At 37.2% G+C, this 12,535-nt stretch overlaps 1 long non-coding RNA gene and 2 other non-coding genes across 8 annotated transcripts in view; all 3 read left to right on the forward strand.

The window, feature by feature from the left end:
• LOC133234600 (uncharacterized) overlaps positions 1 to 12,535 on the forward strand; it is an 81,898-nt gene that overhangs the window by 41,681 nt on the left and 27,682 nt on the right. The window lies entirely within an intron of this gene.
• LOC133234821 (small nucleolar RNA SNORD113/SNORD114 family) lies at positions 337 to 407 on the forward strand. The gene has a single exon (XR_009732318.1). It is a non-coding gene; the product is annotated as a small nucleolar RNA SNORD113/SNORD114 family (small nucleolar RNA).
• LOC133234812 (small nucleolar RNA SNORD113/SNORD114 family) lies at positions 12,088 to 12,162 on the forward strand. Its single transcript, XR_009732312.1, has one exon. It is a non-coding gene; the product is annotated as a small nucleolar RNA SNORD113/SNORD114 family (small nucleolar RNA).

Genomic DNA, 12,535 nt, shown 5'->3' on the forward strand with positions numbered 1-12,535 from the left:
ACAAAATTGTCTAGTTGTGGAGTGAGATTATGAATCCCTAAGTCGTTCATTGCGTTGTCTTTAAATGAAAAAGGCCAAGCTAATGGACTAACGGGACTCATATGATGCAAGGGTGCTGATTAATTTATATGTGCAAAAAGCAAATATATAAGAATATTGAAAAAATGTTGTCTTTTGGCACAGTGGGAAGTGGGCATATATAGATGGTTATTAGTGATAGTCAAAGATGTTGTTCTTGGGGTTTTTGATTCATGAGGATGGATTATATTATTATTAGTGAATCATTATATAAAAGAATAAACAATACATAAAAAAGGAAGAAAAAGATGTTCAATATAGACTAATGATGAGTATCTGAGATGTGTGAGTCAAGGATTTTGATGAAGCTTTGTAACTTTGAGATTCATTAGAAAAAAGAAATCTTATTTCCTTAGTGGAAAAGGGACTTACAGCAAAAGTCAGGAGTAATCAAAGATGCATTTTATGAGCTTTATTTCTTAGTGTCTGTGAAATGTATCCTAAGTAAAGCAATGCAAGAATAAATGAAGTGTAAATGAATGATGATCAATGATTCAAGTCAGCAGGGAGCAAGGATTATTAATATATTATTTCCTGAAGTACTAATCTAACCTAAATAGATCAGGTCTTACGTAACAGTTTTCCATAGAGGAGATATGCTATTACAAGAATCCGTGTTGCTTTTGGATTGCTGTTGGGTAGTTAGTTGTTAGGTTATTTAGAAAAGGAACAAACCATTCACATTAAAAAGAATTGTTTAAATAAGTGCCTAATTGAAAAAAGGCCAAACATAGATAAGTATTGAATATGTTAGTGTATATGATCAAATCACTCTGTTTACTGCCTATTGTTTAAAATGAAACAAGAAAGGATCTAACCAGTTGTCTGTGGAGAATGAGTGTATGGAAAGATACTGGTGTTAGTCAGTGTTCTCTTTCAGGGTCCTGGCTTGAATTCGTTTTGAATGTGTTGTTAAAAGTAAATGAATGAATGAGTTCATATTTTGGTCAATGATTTAAAAGAAGGTAGTACATGAGTCCGTGAGGAGCAGGTGTCATTAAACAGAGGTAATGATAAACCATTTTCAATGAAAAAAGAATTCTTGTCTTATCAAGTTATTCTTGGAGTATTTAGATAAGAAAAAAATAAAAGTCATTGAAAAATTAAGGTAAATATTACACCAATATTTCACAGCCTACTCTAAGCAATGCATGAATGTGGTCCTTTAAAAAAGATGAATGAGGCTGTGAACTGTGTGGTTAGGGAGTACATAGATCGATAGAATACCAGTTACATTAATTATTCTTGTGTTAGGTGCTGGATTTAACAGCATTTGCTGTATTAATTAAAAATTAAGCAGTAAACAAGTCAATATATACAAAATCTATAATAAGAATGTGATAGGATCCAAGGTTTATGATTAATCTAGTACCTCGTGACTCCAGCTTGTTTTAAAAAGTTAAATTTATCCTATTCCATTCTTTATAAAAATGTGCATCTTATATCACAGAAAGAAAGCTCTCTAGCTGATTTAATTGTTCAATAGTCTTAAGAGTTTAATTTTTACCTTTGGGTAGAGGATTGAGGAACTTCCCTGTAGCTCATATGGAAAAGAATCTGCTTGCAATGCAGGATACCTGGGTTTGATCCCCAGGTCGGGTAGATCTGCTGGAGAAGGGAATGGCAACCCACTCCAGTATTCTTGCTTGGGAATTCCCATGGGCAGAGGAGCCTGGCAGGCTACAGTTCGAGGGGTCGCAAAGAGTCAGACATGACTAAGTGACTGAGCACACACAAGTTATCGAGAGCCTTTGGTAGACGACAGTGGTCAAAATTCATGTCCTTGGGTAAGAAGATTCATTCATCCTGACATTATGTCGAAGGAAAAAGAGCTAAATACATAAAATCAAAGAAGACCACGTGTCCGACTCTCTGTGACCCTATGGACTATAGCTCCTCTGTGATGGGATTTTCCCAGCAAGAATACTGGAGTGGCTTGCCATTTCCTCCTCCAGGGGCTCTTCCTGAACCAGAGATTGAACCTGTGTCTCCTGCATCATAGGTAGATTCTTTACTGCAGAGCCACTGGGGAAGACCAAAGGATGCCATGCAACGCCAAAAGTGGTAATTAACCAAGTTTTATGAGTAACCTGAGGTCCATTAAAAATGATGGAGAACTTTTATTCATCTTCAGTGTTTTTAATATTTTATTTTATTTTATACCATGGTTAATTTAAACCTTGCATCAGTGATAAAGAGCTAGGTCATAACTCCTTGAAAGGAGAGTAGATAGGATGAGATAATATAGTATCAATGTCCTCATTGTGAGATATGACACTTGGTGGTTGATCATTGTATTGTATCAGTTTTTTTATTGTGTTACAAATTACCCTACAACTGAGCAACTGAAAACAACAGTAAATATTTGTTATGCATCACATTTTCTATGGGGCAGGAATCTAGAGAGGATTAGTGGGCAGTTTTGGTTTAGGGTCTTTTGTGAGGTTGCAGTCAAGATGTCAGGTAGGATTGCAGATATGTGAAAGCTTGGGCGAGAGGATCTGCCTCCATGAGTCACTCGGAAGGCTATAGAGTTCGTGCTGGTCCTTGGCAGGGAGACCACAGTTTCTTTATACAGGGACCTCTCATCAGGACTGGTTGAGTGTCCTTACAACATGACAACTGAGTTCCCCAAGAGCAATCAATACAAGAGAAAGGGAGGCAGAAAGCGCAGTGTATGTGTAATTAAGATTCAGAGGTCATACACTGCCAGCCTGTCAAGTATTCTGTTGGGTATAGAGGCCAGGCATGATTTAATATGGGAGGAGACTGCAAGGCTCCGAGTACCAGGAGCCAGGAATCCTTGGGCGCCGTCTTGGAGGCTGGCTACCATATGTATCATCTTTAAAACATGGGAAAATTAAGGGAATGAAGGACAGGCATAGTAGATAAAGTATAAATATGGGATTGACACGAAGCAAGGAAACTGGTCATCTCTTTGTATAATGTTGTGATCTGCTGCAAAAAAGACGTAACATCTTAGTTTTATGAAAAATAAGCCTATAGGTAGACCTTAGTAATATTCTAGGATGTTGTTTTTAGGGGTTTTTTGAATTTTACACGTTGACTTTATTATTACTAGTGACTTAATTGGGGAATCAGTAAACAAAGGTACGAATGAATGGAAAGGTTCAAAGTTTGAACCAATGCATATCTGAGGTGTGTGTGAATAAATGATTTGGTTAAACCCTGTAACTCTGAGGTCAACGACCTAGTTAATGCCTGTAGAACAGAAGTTAATGCTCAGGATTTTTTCTCAGGCTGTTAATATTCATAGGTCTGGATGGTATTACTATAAGTGAATTAATGAATGAGTAAGTATATCTATATAGAAGACAAGGAAAGCCATATGTGGTCCAATTATGAGTGTTTAATATATTTTTGTTATTAATACATTTCTAAAGTGCTCAATTCCAATGTAAATCTATTTGGATAAATAGCATACAGAGATAAATACCTGGAAATCAATGTTCTGCATTATTTGAGAAGTGCTGACTGCTTATTGAAAATAAGAGGATATGATCTAATTGGTTATGTCTGGGAGTAATGATGGAGAAGGCAATGGTAACCCACTCCAGTACTCTTGCCTTGAAAATCCCATGGACGGAGGAGCCTGGTAGGCTGCAGTCCAGGGGGTCGCGAAGAGTCAGACACAACTGAGTGACTTCACTTTCACTTTTCAGTTTCATGCATTGGAGAAGGAAACGGCAACCCACTCCAGTGTTCTTGCCTGGAGAATCCCAGGGACGGTGGAGCCTGGTGGGCTGCCGTCTATGGGGTCGCACAGAGTGGGACACGACTGAAGCGACTTAGCAGTAGCAGTAGCAAGGTAAAACAGGGGCCACTGAGGAAGGTGTGTTACAAAACCATGCGGCTCACTTGTCCTCTTGTTCCTTATTGATATTCAGATGAAGAAAAAAAGCAGCTAGGCTCTTCCCACTTTATCTCCGATTCACGTGTATAGTTGCATCTAATCGTATTACAATTTGAGCTGTTCATGGACAGATCATACTGTGTTTTCTGTGGAAAAGTAAATTGAAGTTTAAATTATTCATGCATACAAGAGTAAATGAATAAGTAAAGAATGACTGGATAAAGAAATATATAATAGAGGGTCTAGCATACACTATTGGTAAAAATGTGCCATGTAAGAAGTGTTTAAATGAATCCCATCCTGCACAAGTGACATGTACTATTAGGAAGAATGCTCTAGATTCTTTTTTAAAAAACATTTTATTAAGGTATAGGTGATTTACAATATTGTGTTAATTTCTACTGTACATCACAGTGATTCAGTTACATATCTATCTATATACATATATACACATATATATTCTTTTCCATTATAGTTTATACATTGATAGATTCTTACCATGTTGGGAGAGAGTGTACTGTGGGATTCTTTTAATCACCATTTCATATTCTTCTGTTGAGTTCTAGATAAGTCAATAAATAACATGCTAGCCATTCTGGGCCCTTTGATTAAAATGTGTCATGAATCAAAGTTTATGATTGATCTAGTATAGGCTTTCATGCACTGGAGAAGGAAATGGCAACCCACTCCAGTATTCTTGCCTGGAGAATCCCAGGGACAGGGGAGCCTGGTGGCTGCTGTCTGTGGGGTCACACAGAGTTGGACATGATTGAAGTGACTTAGCAGCAGCAGCAGCAATATAGGCTTACTAATATTCCTTGAAAAATATAAATTATAGACTCAGATTCTTTCTAAAATCCACTATTAACTCCACACAATGGATCCACCACACTTGACTTAATTATTCTCCATTGGTGCAAATCTTGGCATCATTTCTGTGTGTCAGAGTGCTAAAACAGATCTAAGTAATAGTAGAAGTTCTAGATTTGGTTCATGCTTATTTCAGAAAAATAAAATAATGCCTCAGCCAGTAATAGGAATGTATTATGAACAAAAATAAATTAGATTTCTCCAATTCAACCTAAGTTAGGCTGTGAAAGAAAAGAAGATGGAGGACATTTTCATCCTCTTTAGAGTAGATAACTATTCCACTTTACTTTTGTACCATAGCTAATTTAAATTTCCTCAGGTGACTTTGGCTACTGAGTCTTCAGTGAGAGCACACAGGAAGATGGTTGGGATTGTCAGGGTTCAAGTTGTGGGGTGGTTCATGGTCATTCAGTCTACTGTATTTAACGTGGGACAAATTAAACGAAAGGGAGCAGGCATGGATCAGCCATGACTACAGAATTTCCAAGAAATGAGGAAGCTAATAAATGCATGTGTGACACTGAGATTTGTATGTTGATCTTAGAAGTTTCAGAAATCTTAATTTTGAGATTTTTCTGTGTTGACTTTCTTATTGTTAGTGAATCAATGAATGATTCAGTCAATACAGGTGCAAATGAATGAAGGAGTATAATGCCAAGCCTAGGCCAATGATGAGTATCCTGGGGTATCTGAATCGAGAATTTTACTTTACTAAGCTTTATAGCTCCAAGATCTATTAGAAAAAGAAAATACCCCATTAACTCTGTGGGACATGATCATATAGCAGAAGTGAAGTGTCAGTTCTTATTCTTGGTCTGTTGACGTTCTCGAGTATAGATTTTATTTTAAGTAAATCAGTGTGTGAATAAAATATGTAAATGAATGAAGACAAGGAAGGCGCTGAGAGGACCAATTATGAGAGTACATAATTAAATAAGGAACAAGACTAATACCATTTGGAAGTGCTGAGTTCCAATAAAATTAAATAGATCAAAGCTCTTGTACTTTTGAGTAAGAAACAGACAAGACAATTTCATGTAAGAGTCAATGTTGCATTTGATGAAGAGCAGATTTTTTCACTGCTGTTATTTTTTACATGTTGCTCCCTTTTCCGAAAGGCTTTATTTTTTTAAGAGCAGTTTTAGGTTCATGGCATAATTACGCAAAATGTACAGGGATTTCCCATAGGCGCCCTGGTTCTACATGCGTATCGCCTCTCCTATTATCAACATCCCACACCAGAAGGGTACATTTATTACAACTTGTGAAGCTTCACCGACACATCATTTTCACCCAAAGTCCATAGTCAACTTCAGGGTTCACTCTTGGTTGTAAATTCAGTGGCTTTGGACAAATATATTGGGTTGGTGAAAAAGCTTCTGTTTCTCTGTACCATTTTATGGAAAAACCTAAAGGAACTTTTTGGCCAACCCAATATAATGACATGTATCTGCCATTGTGGTATCATACAGAATATTTCGCTGCCCTAAAAATCCTCTGTGTCGCTTCATTTTTCTCTCCCTTTAACCCCTGGCAACTTCAGCATGTAATAATGTTGGAATTATACTGTACATAGCCATTTCATATTGTCTTTTTAAATGTAGTCATACTAAATTTGAGGCTCCTTCATGCCTGTTTATGGCTTTGATAGCTCATTTCTTTTTCGTGCGAATGACCTTCCATTATTTTGATGTAAAACAGTTTGTTTATCCATTTACCCACTGAAGGATGTGTTGGCTGCTTCCAAGTTTTGCCAATTATGAATAAAGCTGGTATAAATATCCATGTGGAGGTTCCTGTATGGACATAAAATTTCAGCTCCTTGGGGTAAATACCAAGGAGTGTGATTTCTAGATAGTATGGTAAGAATATGTTTAGTTTCATAATAAACTGCAAAATATCTGCTCTAATAGGTGTGTAGTGGTACTTCATTGTTTTAATTTGCATTTCCTTCATTGAGCGACTTCACTTTCACTTTACACTTTCATGCACTGGAGAAGGAAATGGCAACCCACTCCAGTATTCTTGCACGGAGAATCCCAGGGACAGAGGAGCCTAGTGGGCTGCCGTCTATGGGGTTGCACAGAGTTGGACACGACTGAAGTGACTTAGCAGCAGCCTCAATAGCATGACATATAATGTGGACTGTCTTTTTGTATGCTTATTTTTCATCTGTTTATCATATTTGTGAGATATCTGTTCAGGTCTTTGATTCATTTTTTAAGCAAGTTGTTTATTTTCTTACTGTTAATTCTAAGGATTCTTTGTAAGTTTTGGAAAGAGTCATTTATTAGACATATCTTTTGCAAATAGTTTTCCCCCAGTCTATGGCTTATGTTTTGTTCTTTTGAAAGTTTCTTTGCAGAAAAGAAAATGAATTGCAGCTTATCAGTTATTCACATAATATATCTTTGGTATTGTATTTAAAAAGTCATTGTCAAACACAAGATCAGCTAGATTTTCTTATGTTTTTGTTCTCGGGGTTTTATTGTTTTTTATTTTTCATTTAGGTCTATAATCCATTTCGAGATAATTTTCAGGAAGGGTGTAAGATCTGTGTCTATGTTTCTTTTTTTTTTTTTTTTAATGTTGACATCCAGTTGTTCCAGCACCACTTATTGAAAAGATTATCTTTGTTCCATTGTATTTCCTTTGATCCTTTGTCAAGGATCAGTTGTCTGTATTTTTGTGGGCCTTATTTCTGGGCTCTCTTCTGTTCCATGGATCACTTTATATGTTCTTTGACCATTACCACACTGTCTTGATTATTGTAGCTTTGTAGTAAATCTTGAAGTCAGGTGATGGCAGTCCTCCAACTTTGTTCTTCAATATTGTGTTCACTGTTCTGGTTTTTTGGCCTGTTCATATAAACTGTAGGATCATGGTGTTTACAACCACAGAGCACCTGCTGGAACTTTAATTGGAACTGCCTTGAATCTATAGATCGAGTTGGAAAGAGCTGACGTTCAGATAGTATTAACTCTGCCTATCCATGAGCACGGAATACCTCTACATTTTAGTTCTCTAGTTATTTTCATCTGAGTTTTGTAGATTTCTTCATATGGTTTTTGTTCATATTTTCTTAGATTTATATGGATTTCATTTTTTGCTTGTCAATTTAATTTTAAATTCCACTTGTTCATTGCTATTATATAGGAAAGTGATTGACACTTATTTACCTTGTATCCTGCAGCCATGCTATGATTGCTTGCGAGTTCTTGTTCGTTGTTTTGTATTTTCTGCGTAGATGCCCATGTCATCTGTTAACAAAGACAGTTTTATTTCTTCTTTCACTAATAGTATACTTATTGTTTCTTCTTCTTCTCTTGCTATGTTTGCTATAACTTCTCGTACAATATTGAAAAGAAGTGTTGAGAGAGAACATCCTTGCTTTGATACTGATATTAGTGGGAAAGCTTCAAATTTCTCATTAGTTATGATATTAGCTATAGGTATTTTTTTTTGATAGGTAAAAAGTGGATTTATTCAGATTCAGAGAGAAGCACACTCCACAGACAGAGTGTGGGCCATTGCAGAGGGTGAGTAAGGCCTAGCTTTAGGTATTTTTTATAGATATTCATTGCCAAATTGAGAAAGTTCCTTTCTATTTCTAGTTTGTTGAGAGTTTTTTTCCCCTCATGAATATTGTGTTTTATCAGATGCTTTTCCTGCTTCTATGGATATAATCATGTGGGTATTCTCCTTTTGATCACATACCCTTTTGATGTCATATGCATAATGGGATAATATCCAGTGGATCATACTGTATTTCTTTTTATACATTATTGGATTCATTTGTTCATATTTTGTTGAGGATTTTTGCACCTATGTTCATTAGAGATACTGTTCTATAGGTTTTCTTTTTTATTAATATTGCAGTAATGCTGGCTTCATAGAATGGGTTAGGAAATTTTTCTCAACTTTTATCTTCTAAAAGAGATTTTAAGAGAATTGGTATAATTGTTTTCCCTTAAATATTCTGGTAGAATTCACCAGAGACCCCACCTAGGTGTGGTGCTTTCTGATTGGGAAGATTGTAGTTGTTGTTCGGTTGCTCACTCGTGTCTGACTCTTTGTGACCCCATGGACTGCAGCACACCAGGCCTCACGGTCCATCACCAACTCCCAGAGCTTGCTCAAACTCACGTCCATTGAGTCGGTGATGCATCCAACCATCTTGTCCTCTGTCGTCCCCTTCTCCTCCTGCCTTCAATCTTTCCCAGCATCAGGGTCTTTTCCAATCAGTTAGTTCTTTGCATCAGGTGGCCACAGGATTGGAGCTTCAGCTTCAGCATCAGTCCTTCCAATGAATATTCAGGGCTGATTTCCTTTAGGATTGGCTGATTTGGTCTCCTTGCTGTCCAAGGGACTCACAAGAGGCTTCTCCAACACCACAGTTTAAAAGCATCAATTCTTCGGCACTCAGCCTTCCTTATAGTCAAACTCTCGTACAGACTCCTGGAAAAACCATAGCTTGGACTAGTCAGACCTTTGCTGGCAAAGTAGTGTCTCTGGTTTTTAATGGGCTGTCTAGGTTTGTCATAGCTTTTCTTTCAAGGAGCAAGCATGTTTTAATTTCATGGCTGCAGTCACTGTCCGCAGTGATTTTGGAGCCCAAGAAAATAAAGTCTGTCACTGTTTTCATCATTTCCCCATCTGTTTGCCATGAAGTGGTGGGGCTGGATGCCATGATCTTAGTTTTTTGAATGTTGAGTTTCAAGCCAGCTTTCTCACTCTCCTCTTTCACCCTTATCAAGAGGCTCTTTAGTTCCTCTTCACTTTCTGCCATAAGGACGGTGTCATCTGCATATCTGAGGTTATTGACATTTTTGGGGGCAGTCTTGATTCCAGCTTTTGCTTCATCCAGCCCAGCATTTTGCATGATATACTCTGTATATAAGTTAAATAAACAGGGTGACAATATACAGTTGTGGGCACATGTTGAGGACAGATCATGTAAGAAGCATTAGGATTGACCAGATTGTATTCTCCAAATTTTATTAACAACTCAAACATAATCTAGTCAGTTATGTTTATGACTAATAACTGGATGGACAGATGCTTGTGTCATTCAGAATTTATTTTCTTTCTCTTCATAGATACTGATGTATTGTTATAATTGAATGAATAAAAAATGTTATCTTATTAGTTTGAGCTGTTGCTACTGATGTTATAGAAAGAAAAAATTCCTAACCTACTTACATTTTTGATAAGCAACATATAGTACATTGCATATAATAATATTTCTGTTCCGGAATACTAGCTGGCTTGCCATTTTGACTTTCTTCATATGATGGACATATGGTTTAATCATTCCTTGAGTAGTTACATAAATAAATGAACATATAAAATTGAATTAAGCAGAGTCACCACTGAGAATGTGAAATAAGGATATTTTACGAGATTGTGGGTATTTTCTTTTTCTGTTTTTTTTTTTTTAAATTTAAATTGACATACAGTTAATATATGGGCTTCCTTGGTAGCTCAGCTGGTAAAGAATCCACCTGCAACGCAGGAGACCCTGGTTCGATTCCTGGGTTGGGAAGATCCAATGGAGATGGGATAGGCTACCCACTCCAATATTCTTGGGCTTCCCTGGTGGCTCAGCTGGTAAAGAGTCTGCCCACAATGCAGGAGACCTGAGTTTGATCCCTGGGTTGGGAAGATCCCCTGGAAAAGCGAAAGGCTACTCACTCCAGTATTCTGACCTGGAGAATCCGAGGGACTGTATATTGCTTCCATATCTTGACAATTGTAAATGATACTGCTGTTAATATCGATTAATGTGCATCTTTTTGAATTAGTGTTTTGGTTTTTTTTTTCTAATATAAACCCAGAAGTGGAATTGTTGGGTCATATAATCATATTTTTGTGTTTTTGAGAAACCTCCACACTCTTTTCCACATTCTACATTCCTACCCATAGTATCTGAAGGCTCCCTTTTCTCCCATCCTTGCCAATACCTGTCATTTGTGTTCTTTTTGATGATGGTCATCTGACAAGTGTGAGGTGATACCTCATGCAGCTTTGCTTTGCATTTGTGAGGCTGAGTGGTTTTTCTTGTGCCTGTTGGGTACCTGGCATTTCCTCTTTGGAAAAAAATCAAGTTTTTCTGCCCATTAAAATTTTTTTTTTTAATATTGAGCTATAGGAGCTGTTTGTATGTGTTGAATATATACCCCTTATTGGATGTATTTAAATGTACCCAAATAAAGATTTAAATGTACCCAGTTCTGCAAAAGTAGCATCCATTAAAATTATCTTTTATCCTGTTAAACTGTTAAAATATAAAGATAGTTTTGATAAGCGTCTTCATTATTCTTATGTGGTGGTTTTAACAGTGGTTATAACATTATCTGAAAGTCAAATATTGGATTAATTATAAAGGTTTGAAGTTTATAACTACCTAGTTGCACATAACTAAATTACATTTAAATTCTAGTTTAATTCTCCCTTTTCCTCCACGGAATGAACATAGGACAGCACACATTCATTTTCTAAGAAGCAAAATCTAGGCAGTTAGCTTTGTGCGTTAAGAGCATAGAAATAAGTAAGTAAGACTTGAATTTCCTATCCTTGTATAGGATGATTTGTTCACAAACATTCAGTGGTATTTCAAAAGCGTCAACGTGTGTATACAGGAAATAGAAATCTCAAATAGGGACCAGTGATGGGAATATGGTATGAATCCAAAATCAGGTTTAGTCTAATTCAGCACAACTGAGAGCACAATGAAAAAAGAGAGCAGTCATTTCATTCATTTGTAGAATATTTTATATTACATTTGGGGGCTTCCCAGGTGGCTCAGTGGTGAATCCACCTGCCAACTCAGGAGGTGCATGAGAGGTGGGTTGATCCCTGGGTCTGGAAGATCCCCTGGAGGACGAAATGGCAGCCTGCTTAGTGGCTGAGCACACGTGCGTGCAGCATTACATTGTATGTTCATCCACAAACCACGCTGGTAGCATGGCTAATAACGTGTGATGCTCCACAAGCCCATGGAAAACTCTGTGTTTGAGAAGTGATTAAAGATGCTGATTTCACAACCCCTTTCGTTGAACCCTCTTTAGAGCATGGGCAATTAAATAGAAGAAGCACCCAAAATGATCAAAGTTGAATATGAATTTTGTATGAATTATGGATGTGAACTGATCACCCATGTTCTCCGAGGTCCATTATAAAAGGAGGTTTTGTTCCTGGAATTTTATGATTGAGTTGTTATTCATGGATCAATTAATAAGTAAATACAGAAAGAAAAATGTGTCTGGATCGATGATGAGTTCCATGGGGTATCTGAAACAGGAGTTTTGATTAAACCCATAAGTGATTCTGAGGTCCATCATAAAGACACGTGGCTGAATTATTCCCTCTGTGGGACAAGAGTGCTTGGTTCCTTGTGTTTGTACTTTTGTGGTTTTGGGGGATGGATTGCATTTTTATTATAATATTGACCCATAGATAAAAAATGTATCAATAAATATAAAAAATATATCATGTACCTATTATTAAAGTGAAGTCGCTCAGTCGTGTCCGACTCTTTGCAACCCCATGGGCAGTAGCCTGCTACAGGCTCCTCCATCCATGGGATTTTCTAGGCAAGAGTAGTGGAGTGGGTTGCCATTTCCTTCTCCAGGGAATCTTCCTGACCCAGGGATCGAACCCAGGTCTCCCGCATTGTAGACAGACGCTTTACCGTCTGAGCCACTGGGGAGT

This window comes from Bos javanicus, chromosome 21 (genome assembly GCF_032452875.1).
Source record: "Bos javanicus breed banteng chromosome 21, ARS-OSU_banteng_1.0, whole genome shotgun sequence".
NCBI classification, from domain to species: Eukaryota; Metazoa; Chordata; class Mammalia; order Artiodactyla; family Bovidae; genus Bos; species Bos javanicus.